General features: G+C 62.4%; 1 protein-coding gene and 1 long non-coding RNA gene across 2 annotated transcripts in view; one reads left to right on the top strand and one right to left on the bottom strand.

Annotated features, from left to right (window-relative positions):
• Positions 1–1,348: 1,348 nt before the first annotated feature.
• On the bottom strand, positions 1,349–14,525 carry LOC142295870 (uncharacterized). Its single transcript, XR_012751558.1, has 2 exons — positions 13,694–14,525; positions 1,349–1,981 (listed from the first exon to the last, which is right to left on the bottom strand). It is a non-coding gene; the product is annotated as an uncharacterized LOC142295870 (long non-coding RNA).
• Positions 13,937–15,422, top strand: part of CAPN11 (calpain 11) — a 30,808-nt gene continuing 29,322 nt past the window's right edge. The window contains exon 1 of the mRNA XM_075338964.1: positions 13,937–14,082. The gene's annotated coding sequence lies outside the window, so the exon portion shown is untranslated. The remainder of the gene's footprint in view (positions 14,083–15,422) is intronic.

Here is a 15,422-nt window from a genome sequence, read left to right as displayed (position 1 = left end):
TTATGTCTTTCCAGGTTTGCTTTTGGGGAATGTCGTGGGACCTCACCATAGATTACGGTAGAACTGTTTTTTATTTATAAAAATCAAATAAATTGGTGAATGAGGTCTGAGTCGAAGGTTTTTTGTTCAAATAAAGTTTTTTATTCTCCTTTCATCTACTGGATTAGTAGTAGGGGTGTATGCTGGAGCTGGCATCAACCCTACAAATATTACCCAGTTTGCCATTGCACCAAAGCAATGGGAAGAGCCAGGTCCAGCACCACAATTGCTGCATCTAATTGATGTGCCACTTCTCGGGCGTCTGTGGGCTGCTATTGTTAGGCTGGAAAGGGCCAAATAACCATGGCCCTTTCCACCCTAAGAATATCATCCCCCAGTTGTCTACTGTACCATGGCTGTTTTTTTAGTAAAAATAGAGGGGACCACACGTAATTTTTTTTAATCTAAAAAATGTAAAAAATAAGCGTGGGATCCCCTCTATTTTTCATAACCAGCCAAGGTACTGCAAAGAGCTGAGGATTTCAGCCTACAGCTGCTGCTGTTCCTGTGCTGGATATGAAAGTTGGGGGGACCCCACTTTTTTTTTTAAATTAAAAAATAAAAATGGTGTAAAAATGCTGGTCAAGCTAACTATCTCTAGAACACTATTCTATAAGCTCTATTTATCTTCCTATATCTTTAATTTTTCAGGCTTTCCACATTAAACAAAAAAAAAACCCAAAACATTCATTTCAGTATCTTACTTTTTTTTTTTACCGGTACCACACGGACAACCATACTGGTACGTGTGGCTTGCACCTGTTTAAACACGGACATCTGAAAGGGGCCTTATAGATACCCATCTACTGTATGTACTATCATTTTGAGTTGCTGCAAATTATGATGTTCTCCTCAGCGGCTAAAAATACTTCTCAAAATTTCTAAGAAGTATTGTTACCCCTCTGTAAAATATGTAGTGTCACCTCTGCCAGAGCCCGTCCTATGGAACAGTGGTGGCAACAGCTTCAGACGCTCAGCAAAAAGCAACTTACGTCCCTTTAAATTTAAAGAAAAAAAAAAAAACGTTTCGCCCCATATGACCGGAATCAGGCGTTGTGAGCCTCATGGAGTTATGTTGCCACCAAAGGAGGGAAACACGGTGAAACAGGACTGGGGCCTAATAAATGGGGGGCATAAGAGGATCAGGCGCTGCTAAAGACAGAAAATAAATGGTCAGCGAGATCTGATCAGTTTACTGTGGGTCTACATGTGAGGACTGAGATGTTTTGGAAACTACCTACAACACTGTGACTGCTCACTAATGTCACACAGAGCTTTATCATTATAGAAATGAACATTCAGCCCAAACTTCTAGAACAGTTTTATTAAAATAAGTATATCAATTTAAAAAAAAAAAAAAAAAGGAGAAATATATTTATACAGTTTTATTTTTATAGAGAACATTTATTCCATGCTGTACATGGGAATGGGTTACACCCAACATACAGATATAAATTACAGTGAATAAACCAATCCTCACAGACGGGTACAGAGGGGAGCGGACCCTGCCCTCAGGGGCTACAGTCTACAGGGTAATGGGGAGGAGACAGAAGGTCGGGGATACAAATATATAACACTGACAGACGGGTACAGAGGGGAGCGGACCCTGCCTTCGGAGGCTCACAGTCTACAGGGTAATTAGGGAGGGGGAGACAGTAGGTCGGGGATACAAATATACACTGTAACAATCAACTTTACAAATTAATACGTAGAATAAAGCCATGTTGGACATTGGCAACAATGAAAGAAAAAAAATCTTTTGTATCGGAGTCCCGTGCGTTTTAGGTGTAAAAATTGTATTTCTCCATTTACCATAAAAATCCTCTTGTTGAATACATTGGAGGACACAGGAGGTGTGATGTGCATTAGACCACACTGTTCTCTCAGTCTCTAAGGTGGGACGACGGGGGGGCAATTACACCCAGATGCCAGTAGTCACAAACTGTGTTAGAAAAACAAAGGGAGAAGATTAATAGCACACCTTCCACAAAGTGCAACACGGCCCCCTGCCCAGCACGAGCCCCCCACGTGCAGCCTCTCTCCCCCTGCAAGCTCGGCCCCCACGTGCAGCCTCTCTCCCCCTGCAAGCTCCACCCCCAACGTGCAGCCTCTCTCCCCCTGCAAGCTCCCCCCCCCCAACGTGCAGCCTCTCTCCCCCTGCAAGCTCCCCCCCCCAACGTGCAGCCTCTCTCCCCCTGCAAGCTCCCCCCCCAACGTGCAGCCTCTCTCCCCCTGCAAGCTCCCCCCCCCAACGTGCAGCCTCTTTCCCCCTGCAAGCTCCCCCCCAACGTGCAGCCTCTTTCCCCCTGCAAGCTCCCCCCCCAACGTGCAGCCTCTTTCCCCCTGCAAGCTCCCCCCCCCCAACGTGCAGCCTCTTTCCCCCTGCAAGCTCCCCCCCCAACGTGCAGCCTCTCTCCCCCTGCAAGCTCCCCCCTCCCCCAACGTGCAGCCTCTTTCCCCCTGCAAGTTCCCCCCCCCCAACGTGCAGCCTCTTTCCCCCTGCAAGCTCCCCCCTCCCCCAACGTGCAGCCTCTTTCCCCCTGCAAGTTCCCCCCCCCAACGTGCAGCCTCTTTCCCCCTGCAAGCTCCCCCCCAACGTGCAGCCTCTTTCCCCCTGCAAGCTCTCCCCCCCCAACGTGCAGCCTCTTTCCCCCTGCAAGCTCCCCCCCACCCAACGTGCAGCCTCTCTCCCTGCGAGCCCCACCCAACACACACACGGCCAAACACACACACACGGCCAAACACACACACACACGGCCCCACACACACACACACACACGGCCCCACACACACACACACACACACACACGGCCCCACACACACACACACACACACGGCCCCACACACACACACACACACACGGCCCCACACACACACACACACACACACACACACGGCCCCACACACACACACACACACACACACACACGGCCCCACACACACACACACACACACGGCCCCACACACGGCCACACACACACACGGCCACACACACACACGGCCCCACACACACACACACACGGCCCCACACACACACACACACACACGGCCCCACACACACACACACACGGCCCCACACACACACACACACACACGGCCCCACACACACACACACACGGCCCCACACACACACACACACACACACACACACACACACGGCCCCACACACACACACACACACACGGCCCCACACACACACACACACACACACGGCCCCACACACACACACACACACACACGGCCCCACACACACACACACACACACGGCCCCACACACACACACACACACACGGCCCCACACACACACACGGCCCCACACACACACACGGGCCCACACACACACACACACACACACACACACGGCACACACACACACACACACACACACACACACACACACGGCCCCACACACACACACACACACACACGGCCCCACACACACACGGCCCCACACACACACACGGCCCCACACACACACACGGCCCCACACACACACGGCCACACACACACACACACACACGGCCCCACACACACACGGCCACACACACACACACACACACACGGCCCCACACACACACACACACACACACACACGGCCCCACACACACACACACACACACGGCCCCACACACACACACACACACACACACGGCCCCACACACACACACACACACACACACACACACGGCCCCACACACACACACACACACACACACGGCCCCACACACACACACACACACACACACACACACGGCCCCACACACACACACACACACACACACACGGCCCCCACACACACACACACACACACACACGGCCCCACACACACACACACACGGCCCCACACACACACACACACACACACGGCCCCACACACACACACACACACGGCCCCACACACACACACACACGGCCCCACACACACACACACACGGCCCCACACACACACACACACACACACGGCCCCACACACACACACACGGCCCCACACACACACACACACACGGCCCCACACACACACACACACACGGCCCCACGGCACCACACACACACACACACACACGGCCCCACACACACACACGGCCCCACACACACACACACACACGGCCCCACACACACACACGGCCACACACACACACACACACACGGCCCCACACACACACACACACACACGGCCCCACACACACACACACACGGCCCCACACACACACACACACACGGCCCCACACACACACACACACACGGCCCCACACACACACACACGGCCCCACACACACACACACGGCCCCACACACACACACACGGCCCCACACACACACACACGGCCCCACACACACACACACGGCCCCACACACACACACACACACGGCCCCACGGCACCACACACACACACACACACACGGCCCCCACACACACACACGGCCCCACACACACACACACACACACGGCCCCACACACACACACACACACACACACGGCCCCACACACACACACACACACACACACACGGCCCCACACACACACACACACACACACACACACACACACACACGGCCCCACACACACACACACACACACACACGGCCCCACACACACACACACACACGGCCCCACACACACACACACACACACACACACACGGCCCCACACACACACACACACACACACACACGGCCCCACGGCACCACACACACACACACACACACACGGCCCCACACACACACACGGCCCCACACACACACACACACACACACACACACACGGCCCCACACACACACACACACACACACACACACGGCCCCACACACACACACACACACACACACACACACACGGCCCCACACACACACACACACACACACACACGGCCCCACACACACACACACACACACACACACACACACGGCCCCACACACACACACACACGCCACACACACACACACACACGGCCCCACACACACACACACACACGGCCCCACACACACACACACACACACACGGCCCCACACACACACACACACACACGGCCCCACACACACACACACACGGCCCCACACACACACACACACACGGCCCCACACACACACACACACACACACGGCCCCACACACACACACACACGGCCACACACACACACACGGCCCCACACACACACACACACACACACACACACACACACACACACACGGCCCCACACACACACACACAGCACACACACACACACACGGCCCCACACACACACACACACGGCCCCAACACACACACGGCCCCACACACACACACACGGCCCCACACACACACACACACACACACGGCACACACACACACACACACACACACACGGCCCCACACACACACACACGGCCCCACACACACACACACACGGCCCCACACACACACACACACACGGCCCCCACACACACACACACACACACACGGCCCCACACACACACACACACACGGCCCCACACACACACACACGGCCCCACACACACACACACACACACGGCCCCACACACACACACACACACACGGCCCCACACACACACACACACACACGGCCACACACACACACACACACACGGCCCCACACACACACACACACACGGCCCCACACACACACACACACACACGGCCCCACACACACACACACACACACGGCCCCACACACACACACACACACGGCCCCACACACACACACACACGGCCCCACACACACACACACACGGCCCCACACACACACACACACACACGGCCCCACACACACACACACGGCCCCACACACACACACACGGCCCCACCCACACACACACACACACGGCCCCACCCACACACACACACACACGGCCCCACCCACACACACACACACACGGCCCCACACACACACACACGGCCCCACACACACACACGGCCCCACACACACACACACACACGGCCCCACCCACACACACACACACACGGCCCCACCACACACACACACACACACGGCCCCACACACACACACACACGGCCCCACACACACACACACACGGCCCCACACACACACACACACGGCCCCACACACACACACACACACACACGGCCCCACACACACACACACACACACGGCCCCACACACACACACACACACGGCCCCACACACACACACACACGGCCCCACACACACACACACACGGCCCCACACACACACACACACGGCCCCACACACACACGGCCCCACACACACACACACACACACGGCCACACACACACACGGCCACACACACACACACGGCCCACACACACACGGCCACACACACACGGCCACACACACACACGGCCACACACACACGGCCACACACACACGGCCACACACACACGGCCACACACACACCCACACACACGGCCCCACACACACACACACACACGGCCCCACACCACACACACACACACACGGCCCCACACACACACACACACACGGCCCCACACACACACACACGGCCCCACACACACGGCCCCACACACACACACACGGCCCCACACACACACACACGGCCCCACACACACACACACGGCCCCACACACACACACACACACACGGCCCCACACACAGCACACACACACACGGCCCCACACACACACACACACACACGGCCCCACACACACACACACGGCCCCACACACACACGGCCCCACACACACACGGCCCCACACACACGGCCCCACACACACACACACACGGCCCCACACACACACACACACGGCCCCACACACACACACACACGGCCCCACACACACGGCCCCACACACACACGGCCCCACACACACGGCCCCACACACACGGCCCCACACACACGGCCCCACACACACACACGGCCCCACACACACACACGGCCCCACACACACACACGGCCCACACACACACACGGGCCCCACACACACACACGCCACCACACAGCACACACGGCCCCACACACACACACGGCCCCACACACACACAGCACTCGGCCCCACACACACACACGGCCCCACACACACACACGGCCCCACACACACACACACGGCACACACACACACGGCCCCACACACACACACGGCCCCACACACACACACCGGCCCCACACACACACACACGGCCCCACACACACACACACGGCCCCACACACACACACGGCCCCACACACACACACGGCCCCACACACACACACGGCCCCACACACACACACGGCCCCACACACACACACGGCCCCACACACACACACGGCCCCACACACACACACGGCCCCACACACACACACGGCCCCACACACACACACGGCCCCACACACACACACGGCCCCACACACACACACGGCCCCACACACACACGGCCCCACACACACACACGGCCCCACACACACACACGGCCCACACACACACACGGCCCCACACACACACACGGCCCCACACACACGGCCCCACACACACACACGGCCCCACACACACACACGGCCCCACACACACACACGGCCCCACACACACACACACGGCCCCCCACACACACACACACACACGGCCCCCCACACACACACACACACACGGCCCCACACACACACACACACACACACGGCCCCACACACACACGACACACACACGGCCCCACACACACACACGGCCCCCACACACACACACACACACACGGCCCCACACACACACACGGCCCCACACACACACACACACGGCCCCACACACACACACACACGGCCCCACACACACACACACACGGCCCCACACACACACACACACGGCCCCACACACACACACGGCCCCACACACACACACGGCCCCACACACACACACACACGGCCCCACACACACACACACGGCCCCACACACACACACACGGCCCCACACACACACACACGGCCCCACACACACACACACGGCCCCACACACACACACACGGCCCCACACACACACACACGGCCCCCACACACACACACACGGCCCCACACACACACACACGGCCCCACACACACACACACGGCCCCACACACACACACACGGCCCCACACACACACACACGGCCCCACACACACACACGGCCCCACACACACACACACACGGCCCCACACACAGGGCCCCCCTTTGCCCCCACCAAACGTGCAGCGTCACCCCCTGCCCAGTGCGCCCCCAAGAGAGAGACTGCACGTCGGGGAGGGGCTCGCAGGGAGAGAGAGGCTGCACGTCGGGGGGGCTCGCAGGGAGAGAGAGGCTGCACGTCGGGGGGGCTCGCAGGGTGAGAGAGGCTGCACGTCGGGGGGGCTCGCAGGGAGAGAGAGGCTGCACGTCGGGGGGGCTCGCAGGGAGAGAGAGGCTGCACGTCGGGGGGGCTCGCAGGGAGAGAGAGGCTGCACGTCGGGGGGGCTCGCAGGGAGAGAGAGGCTGCACGTCGGGGGGGCTCGCAGGGAGAGAGAGGCTGCACGTCGGGGGGGCTCGCAGGGAGAGAGAGGCTGCACGTCGGGGGGGCTCGCAGGGAGAGAGAGGCTGCACGTCGGGGGGGCTCGCAGGGAGAGAGAGGCTGCACGTCGGGGGGGCTCGCTGGGAGAGAGGCCCCGCGAGAGCCCCCACAACACGCACCACTGCCCCGCGAGAGCCCCCACAACACGCACCACTGCCCCGCGAGAGCGCACAACAACACGCACCAATGCCCCGCGAGAGCGCACAACAACACGCACCAATGCCCCGCGAGAGCGCACAACAACACGCATCAATGCCCCGCGAGAGCGCACAACAACAAGCACCACTGCCCCACGAGAGCCCACAACAACACGCACCACTGCCCAGCGAGAACCCCCCAAACGTGCAGCGTCGCCCTCCGCGAGCCCCCCCCTTAAACATGCAGCGTCACCCCCTGGCCACTGCGATTCCCCCAAACATGCAGCGTCACCCCCTAGCCACTGCGAGCCCCCCAAACATGCAGCGTCACCCCCTGGCCACTGCGAGCCCCCCAAACGTGCAGCGTCACCCCCTGGCCACTGCGAGCCCCCCAAACGTGCAGCGTCACCCCCTGGCCACTGCGAGCCCCTTAAACGTGCAGCGTCACCCCCTGGCCACTGCGAGCCCCCCAAACATGCAGCGTCACCCCCCTGGCCACTGCGAGCCCCGCAAACGTGCAACGTCGCCCCCTGCCCAGTGCCAGCCCCCCCAAACGTGCAGCGTCGCCCCCTGCCAGCCCCCCAAACGTGCAGCGTCGCCCCCTGCCCAGTGCCAGCCCCCCCAAACGTGAAGCGTCGCCCCCTGCCCAGTGCCAGCCCCCCCCCCCCCCCAAACGTGAAGCGTCGCCCCCTGGCCACTGCGAGCCCCCCAAACATGCAGCGTCACCCCCTGGCCACTGCGAGCTCCGCAAACGTGCAACGTCGCCCCCCGGCCACTGCGAGCCCCCCCAAGCGTGCAGCGTCGCCCCCTGCCCAGTGCCAGCCCCCCCAAACGTGCAGCGTCGCCCCCTGCCAGCCCCCCCAAACGTGCAGCGTCGCCCCCTGCCCAGTGCCAGCCCCCACAAACGTGAAGCGTCACCCCCCTGGCCACTGCGAGCCCCCCAAACATGCAGCGTAAGCCCTTGGCCAGTGCGAGCCCCCCAAACATGTGTCGCCCCCTGCAAGCCCCCCAAACGTACAGCGTCATCTCCCCGGCCAGTGCGAGCCCCCCCCAAACGTACAGCATCATCCCCCCGGCCAGTGCGAGCCTCCCCAAATGTACAGCGTCATCCCCCCGGCCAGTGCGAGCCCCCCCAAACATGCAGCGTCGCCCCCCCGGCCAGTGCGAGCCCCCCCAAACGTACAGCGTCATCCCCCCGGCCACTGCGAGCCCCCCAAACATGCAGCGTCACCCCCTGGCCACTGCGAGCCCCGCAAACGTGCAACGTCGCCCCCCGGCCAGTGCGAGCCCCCCCAAGCGTGCAGCGTCGCCCCCTGCCCAGTGCCAGCCCCCCCCAAACGTGCAGCGTCGCCCCCTGCCAGCCCCCCCAAACGTGCAGCGTAGCCCCCTGCCCAGTGCCAGCCCCCCCAAACGTGAAGCGTCGCCCCCTGGCCACTGCGAGCCCCCCAAACATGCAGCGTAACCCCCTGGCCAGTGCGAGCCCCCCAAACATGTGTCGCCCCCTGCAAGCCCCCCAAACGTACAGCGTCAACTCCCCGGCCAGTGCGAGCCCCCCCAAATGTAGAGCGTCATCCCCCCGGCCAGTGCGAGCCCCCCCAAACGTGCAGCGTCGCCCCCCGGCCAGTGCGAGCCCCCCCAAACGTACAGCGTCATACCCCCGGCCAGTGCGAGCCCCCCCAAACGTGCAGCGTCGCCCCCCGGCCAGTGCGAGCCACCCCCAAACGTGCAGCGTCGCACCCCGGCCAGTGCGAGCCCCCCCAAACGTACAGCGTCATCCCCCCGGCCAGTGCGAGCCCCCCCAAACGTACAGCATCATCCCCCCGGCCAGTGTGAGCCCCCCCAAACGTGCAGCGTCGCCCCCCGGCCAGTGCGAGCCCCCCCAAACGTGCGGCGTCGACCCCCGGCCAGTGCGAGCCCCCCCCAAACATGCAGCGTCGCACCCCGGCCAGTGCGAGCCCCCCCAAACGTGCAGCGTCGCACCGCGGCCAATGCGAGCCCCCCCAAACGTACAGCATCATCCCCCCGGCCAGTGTGAGCCCCCCCAAACGTGCAGCGTCGCCCCCCGGCCAGTGCGAGCCACCCCAAACTTGCAGCGTCGCCCCCCGGCCAGTGCCATCCCCCCCAAACGTGCAGCGTCGCACCCCGGCCAGTGCGAGCACCCCCAAACGTGCAGCGTCGCACCCCGGCCAGTGCGAGCCCCCCCAAACGTGCAGCGTCGCCCCCCGGCCAGTGCGAGCCCCCCCAAACGTGCAGCGTCACCAACCCGGCCAGTGCCATCCCCCCAAACGTGCAGCGTCGCACCGCGGCCAGTGCGAGCCCCCCCAAACGTGCAGCGTCGCCCCCCGGCCAGTGCCATCCCCCCCCCAAACGTGCAGCGTCGCACCCCGGCCAGTGCGAGCCCCCCCAAACGTGCAGCGTCGCCCTTCGGCCAGTGCGAGCCACCCCAAACGTGCAGCGTCGCCCCCGGCCAGTGCCATCCCCCCAAACGTGCAGCGTCGCACCGCGGCCAGTGCGAGCCCCCCCAAACGTGCAGCGTCGCACTGCGGCCAGTGCGAGCCCCCCCAAACGTACAGCGTTGCCCCCCGGCTAGTGAGAGCACCCCCAAACTTGCAGCGTATCCCCCCGGCCAGTGCGAGCCCCCCCCAAACATGCAGCCTCACCCCCTGGCCAGTGCGAGCCCCCCAAACATGCAGCCTAACCCCCTGGCCAGTGCGAGCCCCCCAAACATGCAGCCTCCCCCCCTGGCCAGTGCGAGCCCCCCAAACGTGCAGCGTCACCAACCCAGCCAGTGCGAGCCCCCCCAAACTTGCAGCGTTGCCCCCCGGCCAGTTCGAGCCCCCCCAAACGTGCAGCGTCACCAACCCAGCCAGTGCCATCCCCACAAACGTGCAGCGTCACCCCCCGGCCAGTGCGAGCCCCCCCCCCCAAACGTACAGCGTCGCCCACCGGCCAGTGCGAGCCCCCCCAAACGTGCAGCGTCGCACCGCGGCCAGTGCGAGCCCCCCCAAAACGTGCAGCGTCGCACCGCGGCCAGTGCGAGCCCCCCCAAACGTGCAGCGTCACCAACCCGGCCAGTGCCATCCCCCCAAACGTGCAGCGTCGCACCGCGGCCAGTGCGAGCCCCCCCAAACGTGCAGCGTCGCACCGCGGCCAGTGCGAGCCCCCCCAAACGTGCAGCGTCGCACCGCGGCCAGTGCGAGCCCCCCCCAAACGTGCAGCGTCGCACCGCGGCCAGTGCGAGCCCCCCCCAAACGTGCAGCGTCGCCCCCCCGGCCAGTGCGAGCCCCCCCAAACGTGAAGAGTCACCAACCCGGCCAGTGCCATCCCCCCAAACATGCAGCGTCGCGTCGCACCGCGGCCAGTGCGAGCCCCCCCAAACGTGCAGCGTCGCCCCCTGGCCAGTGCGAGCCCCCCCAAACGTGCAGCGTCCCCCCCCGGCCAGTGCGAGCCCCCCCAAACGTGCAGCATCATCCCCCCGGCCAGTGCGAGCCTCCCCAAACGTGCAGCATCATCCCCCCGGCCAGTGCGAGCCTCCCCAAATGTACAGCGTCATCCCCCCGGCCAGTGCGAGCCCCCCCAAACGTGCAGCGTCGCCCCCCGGCCAGTGCGAGCCCCCCCAAACATGCAGCGTCGCCCCCCGGCTAGTGCGAGCCCCCCCAAACGTACAGCATCATCCCCCCGGCCAGTGCGAGCCCCCCCCAAACGTGCAGCATCGCCCCCCGGCCAGTGCGAGCCACCCCAAACGTGCAGCGTCGCCCCCCCGGCTAGTGCGAGCACCCCCAAACGTACAGCGTTGCCCCCCCGGCTAGTGCGAGCACCCCCAAACATGCAGCCTCACCCCCTGGGCAGTGCGAGCCCACCAAACATGCAGCCTCACCCCCTGGCCAGTGCGAGCCCCCCAAACATGCAGCCTCCCCCCCTGGCCAGTGCGAGCCCCCCAAACGTGCAGCATCGCCCCCCGGCCAGTGCGAGCCACCCCAAACGTGCAGCGTCGCCCCCCCGGCTAGTGCGAGCACCCCCAAACGTACAGCGTTGCCCCCCCGGCCAGTGCGAGCCCCCCCAAACATGCAGCCTCACCCCCTGGCCAGTGCGAGCCCACCAAACATGCAGCCTCACCCCCTGGCCAGTGCGAGCCCCCCCAAACATGCAGCCTCCCCCCCTGGCCAGTGCGAGCCCCCCAAACGTGCAGCAGCGCACCGCGGCCAGTGCGAGCCCCACCAAACGTGCAGCGTCACCAACCCGGCCAGTGCCATCCCCCCAAACGTGCAGCGTCGCCCCCCGGCCAGTGCGAGCCCCACCAAACGTGCAGCGTCGCCCCCCGGCCAGTGCGAGCCCCACCAAACGTGCAGCGTCACCAACCCGGCCAGTGCCATCCCCCCAAACGTGCAGCATCGCACCGCGGCCAGTGCGAGCCCCCCCAAACGTGCAGCGTCGCACCGCGGCCAGTGCGAGCCCCCCCAAACGTGCAGCGTTGCCCCCCGGCCAGTGCGAGCCCCCCCCAAACGTACAGCGTCGCCCACCGGCCAGTGCGAGCCACCCCAAACGTGCAGCGTCGCCCCCCGGCCAGTGCCATCCCCCCCAAACGTGCAGCGTCGCACCCCGGCCAGTGCGATCCCCCCCAAACGTGCAGCGTCGCACCGCGGCCAGTGCGAGCCCCCCCAAACGTGCAGCGTCGCACCGCGGCCAGTGCGAGCCCCCCCAAACGTACAGCGTCATCCCCCCGGCCAGTGCGAGCCCCCCCAAACGTACAGCGTCATCCCCCCGGCCAGTGCGATGCCCCCCAAACGTGCAGCGTCGCACCCCGGCCAGTGCAAGCCCCCCCCAAACGTACAGCGTCATCCCCCCGGCCAGTGCGAGCCCCCCCAAACGTACAGCGTCATCCCCCCGACCAGTGCGATCCCCCCCAAACGTGCAGCGTCACACCCCGGCCAGTGCAAGCCCCCCCAAACGTACAGCGTCATCCCCCCGGCCAGTGCGAGCCCCCCCCAAACGTACAGTATCATCCCCTGCTCCGTGTAACCCCCCATAAGACACTTACCTTATTGAAGCCTGAGACATACACGAGCTGCAGCCCCCAACACAGACAGGAGACACTGCTCTGTGCCCCCAACATCCAGGCTGAGACCCCAGAGCTATAACTAATGAGGAAACGCTGACTCTTCTCCACCTCAGGGTCAGGATCCTCCGCTCTGCACAGAGAAGCCCGAGCACTGCCGCTTCCCGCCCACAGATCTGCACGGCACTGAGAAAGCCCCGCCTTTTCCGGTGACATCATGATTTCATGAAATCACTCCTCCCACCTCAAAAAATCAACTCCGATCTAGCCTCTACCGGGATTCCTCCCTGTGTATATATATACTCGGGGAGTCCGCGCTGTATCCGGGGCCGCGCTCAGCAGCGGAGGGACACAGCAGCAGTAGCACCGCAGTGAGTAGCATTAACCCCCCGCGCTCCGGAGGACACGCCCTGCGCTGGATGCGGCCGCTGTTAACCCTTTCCTGTCCCCGCTGCCTCTTCCTAAACTTCTCCGGCTTCTTGTTAACCCTTTCTCTGCTGCGGGGGCTCCGGCCCCGAGCTTTATTTTTGGGTGGTGCAGATTACCCAGAGTCCCCCGGGGCCGCTGCGAGGGTCCGACCGAGAACTTCCGTGATGGAGAGGGGAGGCTGAGAGGGAGGCGCTGCCGGGCCCCCAGCTATTACTCCCTGTTATCAGCCAGTATGGAGGAGGCGGCTATAGGACAGGTGACCAGCTATTACTCCCTGTTATCAGCCGTCTCTGGGGTGGTAGGGCAGGTGTTCCTCTGATGAGGCTGTGTCCTCTCCTGTACTTTCTATGACGGATCTTCATTGCTGAGCGCTTCTGTGTGATCACCGGGGGGCGGGGCTGTATATAAGGGGTGTGGTCTCATGTCATTATATCAGTGATGTCATCCTCAGAGGGCGGGACTGTGTATAAGGGGTGTGGTCTCATGTCATATCAGTGATGTCATCCTCAGGGGGTGTGGCTGTATATAAGGGGTGTGGTCTCATGTCATGCTCAGTGGGTGTGGCTGTATATATGGGGTGTGGTCTCGTCATATCAGTGATGTCATGCTCAGGGGGTGTGGCTGTATATATGGGGAGTGGTGTCATGCTCAGGGGGTGTGGCTGTATATATGGGGTGTGGTCTCGTCATTATATCAGTGATGTCATGCTCAGGGGGTGTGGCTGTATATATGGGGAGTGGTGTCATGCTCAGGGGGTGTGGCTGTATATATGGGGTGTGGTCTCATGTCATTATATCAGTGGTGTCATGCTCAGGGGGTGTGGCTGTATATATGGGGTGTGGTCTCATGTCATTATATCAGTGGTGTCATGCTCAGGGGGTGTGGCTGTATATATGGGGTGTGGTCTCATGTCATTATATCAGTGATGTCATGCTCAGGGGTGTGGCTGTGTATAAGGGGTGTGGTCTAATCTTATATCAGTGACGTCCTCCTCAGGGGCGGGGCTGACACCTCGTATACAGGAGGGGCTGGTGCTTTGTGAGCAGTGGGATCTCTCTGGTTATTTTTGGATGGCGTCCTCCTTTCTTCCTTATGGTAGTTTTTGCCTGTGGCTGTACACAATTCTCGTTTTCTGCAGTTTGTCTTCCTCAGTCCTTCTGTGCAATGCAGGGTGGGTGTGCTGTCATCGTGCTCAGTCCTTCTGTGCAATGCAGGGTGGGTGTGCTGTCATTGTGCTCAGTCCTTCTGTGCAATGCAGGGTGGGTGTGCTGTCATTGTGCTC

Source organism: Anomaloglossus baeobatrachus, chromosome 3 (assembly GCF_048569485.1).
Source record: "Anomaloglossus baeobatrachus isolate aAnoBae1 chromosome 3, aAnoBae1.hap1, whole genome shotgun sequence".
Lineage (NCBI taxonomy): Eukaryota > Metazoa > Chordata > Amphibia > Anura > Aromobatidae > Anomaloglossus > Anomaloglossus baeobatrachus.
This window is presented reverse-complemented; position numbering and strand designations above follow the sequence as displayed.